This window comes from Lissotriton helveticus, chromosome 2_2, assembly GCF_964261635.1.
Source record: "Lissotriton helveticus chromosome 2_2, aLisHel1.1, whole genome shotgun sequence".
Lineage (NCBI taxonomy): Eukaryota > Metazoa > Chordata > Amphibia > Caudata > Salamandridae > Lissotriton > Lissotriton helveticus.
In genome coordinates, this window is record NC_136060.1 from 15375116 (window position 1) to 15387464 (window position 12349).

Consider the following 12349-nt stretch of genomic DNA (forward strand, 5'->3'; position numbering starts at 1 on the left):
GTCATTCATGGGCTGGCCGATTGCGCTAGAGATGCCGCCTGCCTAATCTAGGAGCACGCAAGAGCCCCTTTGCATTGCATACCCTGCGCAGCACACTGTACCTTTCAGATAATCAGTATATGCAGTCGTTTCATTGGCCGATCCCAGTTCAGGGTTAACAAAGGGGACCCGGTCATCGGAAAACTCCCTTACAGTTCTCCAGATTGCACAACTCCCAACTGCTTTCAGAACCTCTTGTTAGTGATGACCGTTTTTGAAGGAAGATTTTTGTTTCTCAGTAAAATGGTCTTCTGTGGACAACTAAAAAGTGAGTGGGCAGTCAATGGAGGATGCTTGACAGCAGTCTGTGTGCGTGCGTGCGTGTGTGTGTGCGTGCGTGGTCAAAGGACATTACTCAGAAGCTCAACTTGAAACACTGAGACCACAATCGCTTCCTGATGCCTTAAGTTACAAGAATGAAAGGAATGACAACAGAACTAAGACACTGTCTCCTCGTCAAGCAGGTTCAAAGCCAGTGTCTGAAGAGCAGATCAATATCCGAATCTCTTGCTTTTTCTCCTGATTTGAAATGGCTTGGTCTATAAATGTCCAGTTCTCTATAGAGGGCTTCAAACACATTTGACACGTTTAGAGCTACCATTTTTGACAGATGTGGCCAATGAGGAACACGGAGATTAAGTAGTTTGTCCAAGATCACAAAGTACAGTCAGTCAAGTCTTGTAAATGGGGTCACAACCCAGCTCTTCAGCAGCTACTGTCATCAACATAGCCACAGAGCCACCCCAGCGTCCTATACCTTAGAGTTGGTGCCACCTCTCCCCAGCATCATTGCATCCTTGAGTTTGTCTCGGGATCCTTAAAGATGGCAGAAACTCTCTCTGATAAAGTCTAATGGACACTAACTCTTGTTCAGATGAGTTGTAAGAAATATGCTTTCTTATTGTAGCATAGTTACCACACTAGGAGATACCGTGATGTCGGACATTACAAAGTGGCAGCATTACAGCCTCTGCCCACTGAAATGCAAAGTTTCCACATCCTCAGCATATTCACACCTTGTGGGTTTCTACTCACGCTACCTGGGTTTGCTGTCTGATCCTGAATTGCACATTGACTAATAATTGGTAGGTGTTTTGTCCGTGGAGAAAAAGAAGATGTTTGAACCGCTACACATATATTAAATTCGCACAGGGCAGGATTACTCATTATTATAAAAGTCATTATTATCAAAAGTTTGTACTTGGTCGACGGCCTTGGCTACATCTCTCCCGCGTGAATCATTGTCTGGGAATTTTCAGGCTGATAAGTTAATTCATAATGTTAAGTGAACCAAACTCCCGGCGTGCCATCATCTCTCCTACCCAGTACACACTGACGCTGGCATGCTTGGTAGCTTGCCTTTAGCACTGAATTCGTCATGTGCTTCAAAAGATATGGCCATTGATTTCTGAACTATTGTTTCTTGTAAAACATTTCATTAGCATTTCCAATTTCAGTAGCAACGAAAACAATGGTTTATAATCACATTTTTTGGAACAATAAGGACCCACATAAGTCTCTTGCCCTCTCCCCAACACTGGTATCCACATCAGTCCCACGCAAATTTATTAATTATTTAGCAGGTACAGGACGAGGAACTCTTTAAACGCCATTATTACCAGATAAGGAATGTAAAGATTGCATCAGCCAATCTAATTTCTTAGATTGCTGGAACTAGCTGCTGTTTATTGTAGATTCCATGGAAGATGTGTGAAGTGATCAGGACAATGGATGCATTTGTTTATCTGTTTTGAGTGACGTTCGAGGGGGGAGTGTAAGATGATAGACTTTGCGAGACCTAGTTCAGAACGTGCCAGGGTGATCTTAGGTTAGTGGGCTTCAGTTGTGACAGTTGGGGTTATTTTCCACTTTTGTCTTGAGCTCATTGTACTACGATACACTGAATGGAGTTTCCAAGTAGTTCCCTCTGGTACTTGAGGCCCAAGGGTAATAAGGCAGAACAGTCCAGGATGTGGTCAATAAAGTGATAAAGTGGTTAGGTACTCAGAAAATGATTTAAAAAAGCACAGAGTTCCTAAATAACTCATTGTCTAGGCTGGGTATTTGGTAAACGAGAAGTACTTTAATGCACAAAAAACTGCCCAGAAAATACAGATATACTCTGAAAACCAGAATTCTTTTGGTCTTATCTACTATTGTGCTATTTCACGGAGCACACGAATTTCCCTAGTATTTAAGGTCAACGGACAGAGCAACTATGCTGAGGTGTTTAGGATTGTTTGCCTACTTTGTACGTATCGCACAAAACCGACCTAATGAGCTCAGAACCCAGGATCACAATGCTGAGCAATATCTTCAGCGGGCACAGTCTACAGTGTCTGCTCGTGACAGAGGGCACGGATTTCTGCCCCTCTACAGTGCCACAGCACCAATCGCCTTTGATACACTTCCATGGAGAATTTGTCATCAGTATTCACTTTGCAGAGGCTTGTGCACCATTTCAAGGGGGCTTTTACGTTTTTACCCGGTTTCGATGCCCCTGCTATGAAACATCTTGGGTCCAAACTGACACGCTCTGAAACAGACACGCCTGCCTAAGCCTTCCAAGATCACTTCGAAGCACTGTATCTTGAGGACGCCAGACTATTGAATCAGGAAGTCTACTGACCAGGTCCACCCCCAAGCAAAGCTGGAGATAGGTGAGACTTTAGGGGTACGGACTGGGGTTTCAAATTAGTCTTTCAAATAGATTTTGAGGTTGTTTGCAGCTGTAGACTGTTAGACCTGCCAGCTCTTGGTGTGGTTTCCCCTGACCTTTTGCTTCTGACCTGTTTTTGATTCTGTGCTGAATTTCGTTTTGCTGGTGTTAGGACTTTGGGCACTTTACCATTGGTGATCAGTGCTAAAGTGCACATGCTTTCTGTCCAAAACGTGATGGTAATTAATTTTTCCATGATTGGCATATTTGATTTGCTAGTACGTCCCTAGTCCAGTGCACCAGGGGTGCCAGGGCCTCTAAATCAAATGCTGCTAGTTGGCCTGCAGCACTGATTGTGCCACCAACATGAGTAGCCCTGCAAACATGTCTCAGGCCTGCAACTGCAGTATCTATGAGAGCAGTTTTAAATTACCATTTTGACCAGGGAAATGCACCCACCTGCCAGGCCCAAACCTTCCTTGTTTCTACATGTAAGTCACCCCTAAAATAAGCCCAAGGTAGCCCCATGGGCAAGGTGCAGTGTATTTTAAAGGTAGGACATGTACTGGTATGTTTTACATGTCCTAATAGTGAAATATTGTGAATGTTGTTTTTACAAGGCCTATCTCACCCATAGGGTAACATGGGTATTGCCTTGAAATCTCCTTTAAATGTTATTTCCCATTGGGAGCAGATAGAAATTTGTTGTTTGGGGTCTCTGAACTCACAATTTAAAAATACGTCTTTTGGTGAAATTGGTTTTAAGTTGCGAGTTTGAAAATGCCTTTTTTTTTTTAGAAAGTGGGTTTTTTCTTGCTTAACCATTCTGTGCGTCTGCCTTTGTAGAATCAACGTCTGGGTTGGCTAACAGTTGGGCACTTGTACATTCACTCTAATCAGTCACACAAAGGGAGCTGAGGTGTGCCTTGCAAAGGCTGATGGTCCATCACCAGGCTGATAGGCCTCACTGAGCTAGTGTGGTGGGAAGAGTTGTCCCTTACACTTGAATATGACTGTGCCTGTCCTCACACGGAGCTGTCTTCCACCCTGTAGTATGTCTGGAACCAGGTCAGGGAGAGGCAGGATCTTGTGCACTATAAATAGACTTTCCTTTGAAGTTGCCTTCTTCAAAGGCAGAAAGGGTTATAAGTATTGGTCTTCCTACAGCCAAAAATTAAAACACTTCTGGGTTAAAGACATTCTGCCAGGAAGAAAAGATGGATGCTGTAGGAGGAATTCAACTCTGCTTCTTCTTTGAATCATTGGCCTGCTACATGCTGCTTCTGTTCTGGGAGTGAAAGGAGTGGACTTTGCTTTCTGTATCCTGCTTCCAAGGTTCTCTAAGGGCTTGAGTTGAGGTTGCCTCCTGTTAAGAAGTCTCAGGGCCATAAAAGACTTCCCCTGCCAGGGCCTGGGCTCTTCTTCTGAGTTTCTAAGTGGGGCCAAATCCCGTTTCTGGGCCCTTGAAAGTGCAAGCTGGTGATCTTAAGAAAAAAATCCATGCAGCTACTCAGAGCGCCTGTTTTATCGAAGCATCGCTGCAAAAGGTCATCGCACTGCCTGCCTTGAAACGTGATTCCTGCTCAATGCATTGACCATGGCCTTCACCGCATGACCCAGCTTGCTATCACAGCGTGACAGAAAAATGTCCGCAGCGTGAGTTTCGAGCACCGTGTCACCAACATCCGTGACACCCGCTCCGACTCCAACGTAGCACCTGCTTTGCGGCTGCAGAATCGATGCAGTGCCTGTTTGCTGCTGTCACATCGAAAATGCTCATCTGGATTTTCAATGCATCATCCTTAGGTGCCGATTCTTTATTGATGCCGCACCGCACTAAGGAACAAAGGCTGCGTGTTCAGAAAACGACGCACCACCTCCCCTGCCAGTAAGGAACCTACGCATCACCTCTTCTGCCAGTAAGGAACCAGCGCATCACCTTCCCTGCCAGCAAGAAACAGAAGCATCCCTTCCTCTACCAGCAAGAAGCCGATGCATCACCTCCCCTGCGTAGTAAGGAATAGACGCATCGCTTTGCTTTTCCGGCACCTCAACTGCCCGCCCCTGCCTTGTCTTTGATTTTTGATGCTTCTAAGGTATTTTTCGCTAAAGAAAGGCATCCATTGATTTCTATTGACTAACATTTGCTTAATCTTTTAAAATTGATATTTTGACTGGTGTATGTTGGATGTTTGTTTTGGTCTTGATTTAGTCAGATACATATTGGCTATGTTTCTAAACTGGTGTGGACTCCTTTTGTAATGTTTTCACTATGTTATTGTGTGAGTGTGTGTGTGTAGTGTACAAATACTTTACAAATTGCCTCTGAGATCAGCCCAACTGCTCATGCAAAGGTACCAAGGGGATGAGCAGGAGTTATCTTAGTTGTGTGGTTTCCTTAACCTGACAAGAGTGAGGGTCACTAATTGGACAGGGTGCAGACCACTGTCGACTAGAGACCCAATTTCTAACATTGGTGGCAGTGGTGGGGTAGGACTTGTATTTATACTTTACATTCATTGATTGGTGTACACTACCATATCACAGAGCATTATGCAACCACATACTGTTTTTGATTTTCTCTTCTTTGCAGCTCTTGAGTTTGATCCACAATCATGTCTCAGGCTGGTGAGCCATCAGTGGGAGCTGTAGAGTTCGTGTTTGAGCAGGAGAGGTTGGGTGCCTATATGGTACCTCTGCTCAAAAAGTGCTGCTATGAGCTCTGATGTCCTATTAGAGACATCACTAAAAAGGAAGAGCTGCAAAAGGCACCAAGGGCCTGGTTAGCAGCAAAGGAGGCTGGTGAGCACACAGATGATAGGAATGTGGGGGAGCAGAACCTGCATGGGGATTTTGTGAGCCAGGATCCATCTGGGAGGAAGGCACCTTCCAGGTCAAGCAGCAGTGTTTCTTCAAGAGGTCTTTCCCTAGAGGAGCTGGAGGGCAGGCAATAGGCTAGGGAGCATCAAATGGAGTTGGGCCTAAAAAGCAGGCCACCTCAGATGGTGGCAGCAGTTCTACAGTGCAGTCTGAGGAATAGGTGCATCCCAGGATGTGGTAAATGATTTTTATTTTGTTGTTGGGGATGACACTGAACAGTGATTTAGGAGTTCTAAATTAGGGTTAAAAATGAACAGGGTCCCTGAGAAAGATTGGGGAGCAGGCCTGTGGAAGTACTTCACAGGGGGAGGGACACCTTGTTGGCTTTAGTTCCAGAAGACCAGATGAGGTACTCTGGCATGAAAGAATCCCTGACCAGGAGGTATGATCTTACCTCAGAAAGTTAGAGGGTAAAGTTTAAGGAGAGTACTAGATTTGTTTTTCAAACTTGGGTTAAATCGGTTGATTTCTACTGCAGAGCACTGGATGGTTGGGTAAAGGTCAATGGGGTAACAGGCTATCAGGGGCTGTACAATTTGATTGCATGGGGGCACATGTCTAGTCAGTGTTTTTCAGAGCTGTGCCAGCACTTGATTGACAGCAAGCTTACAGACTGCAGGAAGCTTGCTAAGCAGGCGGAACGCTGGCTCAGCACCTGGGTCCAAAAGAAGTTGTATGTGGGCTACTCAGCCATGGGTGGGCAGGGTCCTCAGCAGAAAGAGGAGGGGGGACATAGATTAAAGTAAAGGGTTCTCCAAAGTGGCCCAACCTAGTTTCCTGTATAAGGTTTCCCAACTCCCTGTTGAAAAGAAGAGTTGGTTCCCTTCAGGAAAGCTTGTAATCCGGAAGGGCACTTCAGAGGGAGTACCAGTGTCTCAAGCGGGCTCAGCACCCCGTAGGTGGTCAGTCAATGGGGATGGCAAGTGTAGCACCTGGGGAGGAGTTGTCCCCAGTTAGTGGTGGGGAGCCAGCTGAGATGACGTTAGTCGGTGAGGGTGAGATGGTCCAGAGAAACGTCATGCCTGATAACACTAAGAAGTACAGGCAGTGAGTAACTATCAATGGGAGGCGGGTGGAGGCTCTGAGAGACACAGGAGCCGGTATGACAATGGTCCACTGTCATTTAGTTTCTGACGTGCAAGTAATCCCATATTTTGTCCACCAGGTTATAGCAGTAGACAACTGTGAGCGCCAATGTTTGGTGGATCAGATTCCCTTTGAAAGCGGGAGGTCTCCGGTTCCATGAGGGTAGCTGTGAGTCCATCCAAGCATGTTGACTGTCTGCTAGGTGTCGACCTGGAGCATACCGCCTGGAAAGAGGTGGAGCCGTCACACTTGGAAATATTAGGATTGCCAAAGTCGGCGTGCATGACCACATGGTCCATGGCCACCAGAGAGGGTGCTCAGAAGAGCCTGGAGTCTGAAACACTGGCCCAGGTGCCTGCCAGGAAGAGGAGGGGCAAGGAAAACCCACTCCTGAGATTCCAACAGTCTGGGAGGAGGCTGACCCTGAGGGGGACATGTTGGAACCTACAGGAAAAGATGTGGCTGAACTGGGGGACCTGCCTGAGCTGACCCATTGGGAGCCTGAGGCAGGCCCCACCAGGGAAGAATTCTGCGCAGAAAAAGAACTCCACTCATGTGGGTCTTCGTCAGGAGGCCGAGATCCAGACATCCGATAACACTTTGGGTCTCCCCTGATGAATTGGGAGAATGATCTCCTGTATAGTGTGCCTCAAGTTTCTAAGCCTGGGGCAGCCCATGTTCTGGCGGTACCCAAGTTCTTCAGAGCCTTCCTACTGTGACTGGCTAATGATGCGCCACTGGCAGGTCTTTTGGGGCAGAACAAGACTTTTGACATGCGTGTCACTCACTTTTATTGGCCCTACATGAGGAAGACCTCTGATGCATTCTGCAGGACCTGTCCAACCTGCCAAGCAAGTGGCAAGCCTGGAAAGAGGTTCAAGCCTCTTCTTCAACCATTTCCTGTTGTGAGCACCCCTTTTGAGTGGGTGGGCATTGACATTTTGGGGCCTCTGGATCCCAAGACAGCCAGGGCAACAGATTTATCCTGTCTTGGGGGACCATGACACCCAATTTCCGGAAGCTATCCATCTGGGGAGGACAGTGACTGCCCCACCATGGCCAGGGCACTTATTGGGTCTTTACTCATGTGGGTTTCCACAAGTAGGTGGTATCTGACCCGGGTACCAATTTCATGTCTGTACATGAAGGCCATGTGGAAGGGGTGTGGTGTTACCTACAAGATCACCGCGCCTTACCACCCGCAAAGCAATGGGTTGGTTGAAAGATTCAACCGTACCATGAACGGCATGATTATGGGTCTCTCTGAACCCATGAGGTGTAAGTGGGATGTCTTCTTACCATGCCTTTTTGTTCGCCTACAGGGAGGTACCACAGAAGGGGGTTGGCTCCAGCCATTTTGAGCTTCTGTATGGGCACCCTGTTAGAGGACCTCTCAGTTTCGTAAAGGAGGGCTGAGAGCAAGCTTCTAGGAAGCCATCCCAGGATGTATTCAGTTACGTGCTGTCCTTCTGGAACCAGACAGTCCGCTTTCTGGAAGCTAGCCTGGAGGACATGAAATTCTGGTATGACCAGAATACCCCTCTTGTTGAGTTTCAGCCTGGCCAGAAAGTGTGGGTGAGGCCCCAGCAGACTGCTGGTCTGGGCCATTTAATGTGAAGGACCGCAAGAGCAATGTCACCTATCTGGCAGGCATGCTGACTTCTTGGAACCCTTTAAGGGTTTTGCACGTGAACCACCACAAACCGTATTTTGCGAGGTCTGAGATGACCATGCTCTTGGTCATGGATGAAGGGACGGAAGAGGAGAGTGAATCTGTCCCCGACCTCCTAACCTCCAAAGAGCAGGATGGGGCAGTGGAGGGTATGATCTCATCCCCTACTCTGACCCTAGAGCTACAGGAGGGCTGTCACCAGTTGCTGGGACAGTTTGCCTCCATGTTCTTACTCATACCTGGAGTCACCCAATGGTGCACCCACAACATTGACACTGAGGACAGCATGCCTGTTAAGCACAAGTCTTACAGGTTGTCTGATAGAGTGAGGAACAGCATCAAAGAGGAAGTCTCTAAGATGCCGGAGTTAGGGATTACAAAATACAATGCCAGAGTAAATTTCTTAAAGTGAAATAAATACATTTTATTTACTGATCTTATTAAGATATTGATTTGATGTCCCAAATTAATCTCCTTGCTCTTCTTCCTTTCTTTAGGACCGTTGGAGTTTCCATCCACTGGCACCTTCGACAGAAAGGAAAAGTCAGGTAAGTCCCCTGTTATATTTATTTTCTTTTTCCTTTGGGTGAGGTTAGTCTAGTGATTCCTATTTTAGCTTTTTCTCTGTTTCTTGTGACATTATAAAGAAAGTTGATTATAGACAGAGAATTGTCTGAGATACAAAGAAAAAAATTCTGGTAACCAAAAACTAGCCCTCTCATAGACCCCAGTAGCAAATAAAAAAGAGCCAATAATCCTATTTCTTTAAACTCTTAGTGTAAGGTATGGGTACTCATAAACATTTTCCCAAGCTCCACAAAGTTTGGTCTGTGATGTGACCGAGGGCCGGATTGATGCCAGCAGGGTGGTGATCCAGTGGAGGAGGGGGTAGTAAGGTGGGCATTGGGGAAGCAAAGCATATACATATTGTGGCTGAATTGCACAATGTGAAACCAGAAACTCTGGGATCAATTCCAGCTCCCCCACTTTACCAAATTGTGTGATCCTAAGCAATTGATTTATTTCACTTTCCCTCCGTTTTCTTCATTATCATTTATATGAGGTCTTCAAAATACAGGACTTCAGAATGCATGCTGTACAAAAGCTTCTCCTGTGTTTGATTTAATGAACTGTAATGTTGTTCATGTATAATAGTAACCCAGGCCACTCTGAGTGCACATAACAACTGACTTGCCTTTTAGTTCACGATTGGCACTGTTTTTGAATTGTTTCTAAATTCATATTTGAAAACTATCACTTAAAAAAAATACTTCTCAATGTGCTGATATCTGATATACTAAGGTGAAATGGTTCTACATATTAATGAAATACACTTTTTGAATTTTGAAGAGACCTTATCATGTTTTTACACTTTTGCTGCAAAATGTCTTTAAAATTGAAGATGGTCCAACAGTTAAGTGGTGCTGGACAACCTAGTTACTTTCTTTCCTTACCTTCATTTAACCTTTATAATAAAGAATTGTCTGTTTATTTAAAATCCACATGTAAAGGTCAGGAGGGCTGCATGCGACCCACGGACCATACTTTGAGTATCCATGGTGTAAGGTGTTCTACTCAATTTGTAGGGTTAGATATAACTCTCTTTTCCCTTCGGTTTTTCTCGAATTTGAAAAAGGGTTTTTCGCTTTTCCGCCTCTCGTTTTGCATTTACCCTCCCACTCCCCGGCGTGATTTATGAGCTATCCCCACAGTTGACGAAGCTACGTCCCTCGGGGAAAGTGGCTAGAAGTTGTGCTTGGCCAGTGGACACGATGCAGCTTCGGTACTACTCCTGTCGACTCTGTTCATTTGTCCCACATAGAGCTCTCCGGCAAATGGCGTGTCAGCTTCTCAACATCTACACTCTGGTATAGGAACTCTGTCTTCACACTCATCCATCGTCACAACAGATGCTGAGCAGGCCCATCCTTCCGTCTTTTCTCCTACTCTGGTTCCAGACTCCACCTCCTTCCTCCCGGGGACACACCAGTCCCCGGATAATTCAGTTTTGTTCTCAGTTGCCTGCCTGTCTGTTCTCTCGCGATGGACTGGCCCTGCACAAAAAGGGTGCAGTTGGCTCCAGGGAGATAATGCATCATGTCTTTAGCCCCAGATTAGTGACAGGGTGATTGAACCCTCCAAGAGTCCTTGGTCCAGACCAGTGGTTTTGTTCCAAAGGCTGCCCCGCCTAGTGTCACACCTGAACTGCGGTTCCGTGCTGACTACCATGGGCTCGATGTCTTCACAAGGACAAGCGTGCATCCCATCCCCCGAGCAGCTGACCTCATTGATCGGCTGGGAGTTGTTAAGTTCCTCAGTGTTTTATGTATAACTGGGTATTGGCAGATTGCCTTGACCGAGGGGGCAAGAGAGTTCAGCATTCTTCAGATGCCAGAAGGTCACTACCAGTTCCGGGTTATGCCTTTTGTGTTGTAGAATGCCAAAGTCACATTCCAGAGGTTAGTCAATTAGGTCCTGGCTGGTTTGGAGAACTAAAGTGTCGCCTACCTGGACAACATTGCAGTCTTTAGCTCCAGTTGGGAGGGACATTTGTGCCATCTTCAGGAGGTGTTGAAGGCCCTGCAGAGCACAGGACTCACTATTCAGCACAGTAAGTGCCAGAAGGGCTAGGGGTGTGTTGTGTACTTGGGACACCAGGTAGGAAGCGGCCAGGTGGCGCCCCTACACCCATGAGCAACATCATTCTGGCTTGTGAAACCCCCAGAACCCAGACACAGGTGAGAGCCTTCTTAGGTCTCATTGGGTACTACAGGAGATTTGTCAAGAGGTATGACACCATTGTTGACCCCTTGACAGAGCTGACTTCTAAGAAGCCGCTGCATCAGGTGATCTGGACCGAGGCGTGCCAGACCAGTTTTGACACCCTGAAGGAGGCCATGTGCACGGCACCCCTGCTCAAGGCTCCTGACTTTCCCAAGGAATTTATTGTGCAGACAGATGCCACAGAGCATGGTGTGGAAGCTGTGCTTTCACAGCTAAACGAAGAGGGTCCAGATCAACCTGTTGCCTTCATTAGTCGGAGATTACTTGCCAAGGAACAGAGGTGGAGCGCAATAGAAAGGGAAGCTTTTGCTGTGGTCTGGGCACTGAAGATGCGAAGACCCTACTTGTTTGGGACTCACTTCCATGTTCAGAAGACCACAGGGCCCCCCAGATGGCTGATGGAGACAAGGGGTGACAATCCTAAACTGTTGAGGTGGTCCATCTCTGTACAGGGAATGGACTTGATGGTGGAACACCGCCCTGGGACAGAACACACCAGCGCTGATGGTCTGTCCAGGTTCTTCTGCCTTAGTGAAGAGAACTCCCACGAGGCTGGGTAGTTCTACCCTCTTTTAGCTGGGGAGGGGGAATTTTTGTTTTGGCTGGAATCTGGGCACTTTACCACTTCTGATCAGTGCTAAAGTGCAAGCACTTTGGGCCAGATGTAGGAAGCGTAATTCCGGTCGGTAACGGCCGAAATTACCGAATTTCGGCTGTTACCGAGTGGAATTAGGCTTTTCATATGTAGGTGGCTTCATTTCAGATTTGATAATTTACCGAATCGGTATTTAAGAATTCGGTAAAGTGGGGAGCACTCAAATGAGTGCTTTTCCCATCTTAGGATTCGTTATTTACCACCAACTAGAAGTTGGTGGTAAATAATGAAAACCTTAGAAAAAACATATTTTTTTGCTTTTCCAACAGTGCCATGTTGCAGACATACATGCCCTTAGGGCACACTACTAAGGGGTAGGGCCCTTAGGGCATGTATGTCTGCAACATGTGCACCCATACACATTTGAGGGGTGCAACAGGGTGTCAAAGTGACACCCTGCCACCCTTCAATGTTTCCCCCATTTACCGAATCGGTATTTACCGATTCGGTAATTGACATTCATTCCTATGGGCTACCAGGCCCATAGGAATGAATGGCAATTACCGATTTGGTAATTACCGATTCGGTAATTACCGAAACTTACCGATTCGGTAATTATTTAAGAAAAATTACC

The 12349-nt window shown here is 46.5% G+C and overlaps 1 protein-coding gene across 2 annotated transcripts in view; it reads left to right on the forward strand.

The window, feature by feature from the left end:
* The window catches only part of TENM3 (teneurin transmembrane protein 3), a 1441545-nt gene that overhangs the window by 274685 nt on the left and 1154511 nt on the right, over positions 1 to 12349 (forward strand). For both annotated transcript variants that reach the window (XM_078677989.1, XM_078677990.1), the window contains exon 3: positions 8834 to 8884. The gene's annotated coding sequence lies outside the window, so the exon portion shown is untranslated. The remainder of the gene's footprint in view (positions 1 to 8833; positions 8885 to 12349) is intronic.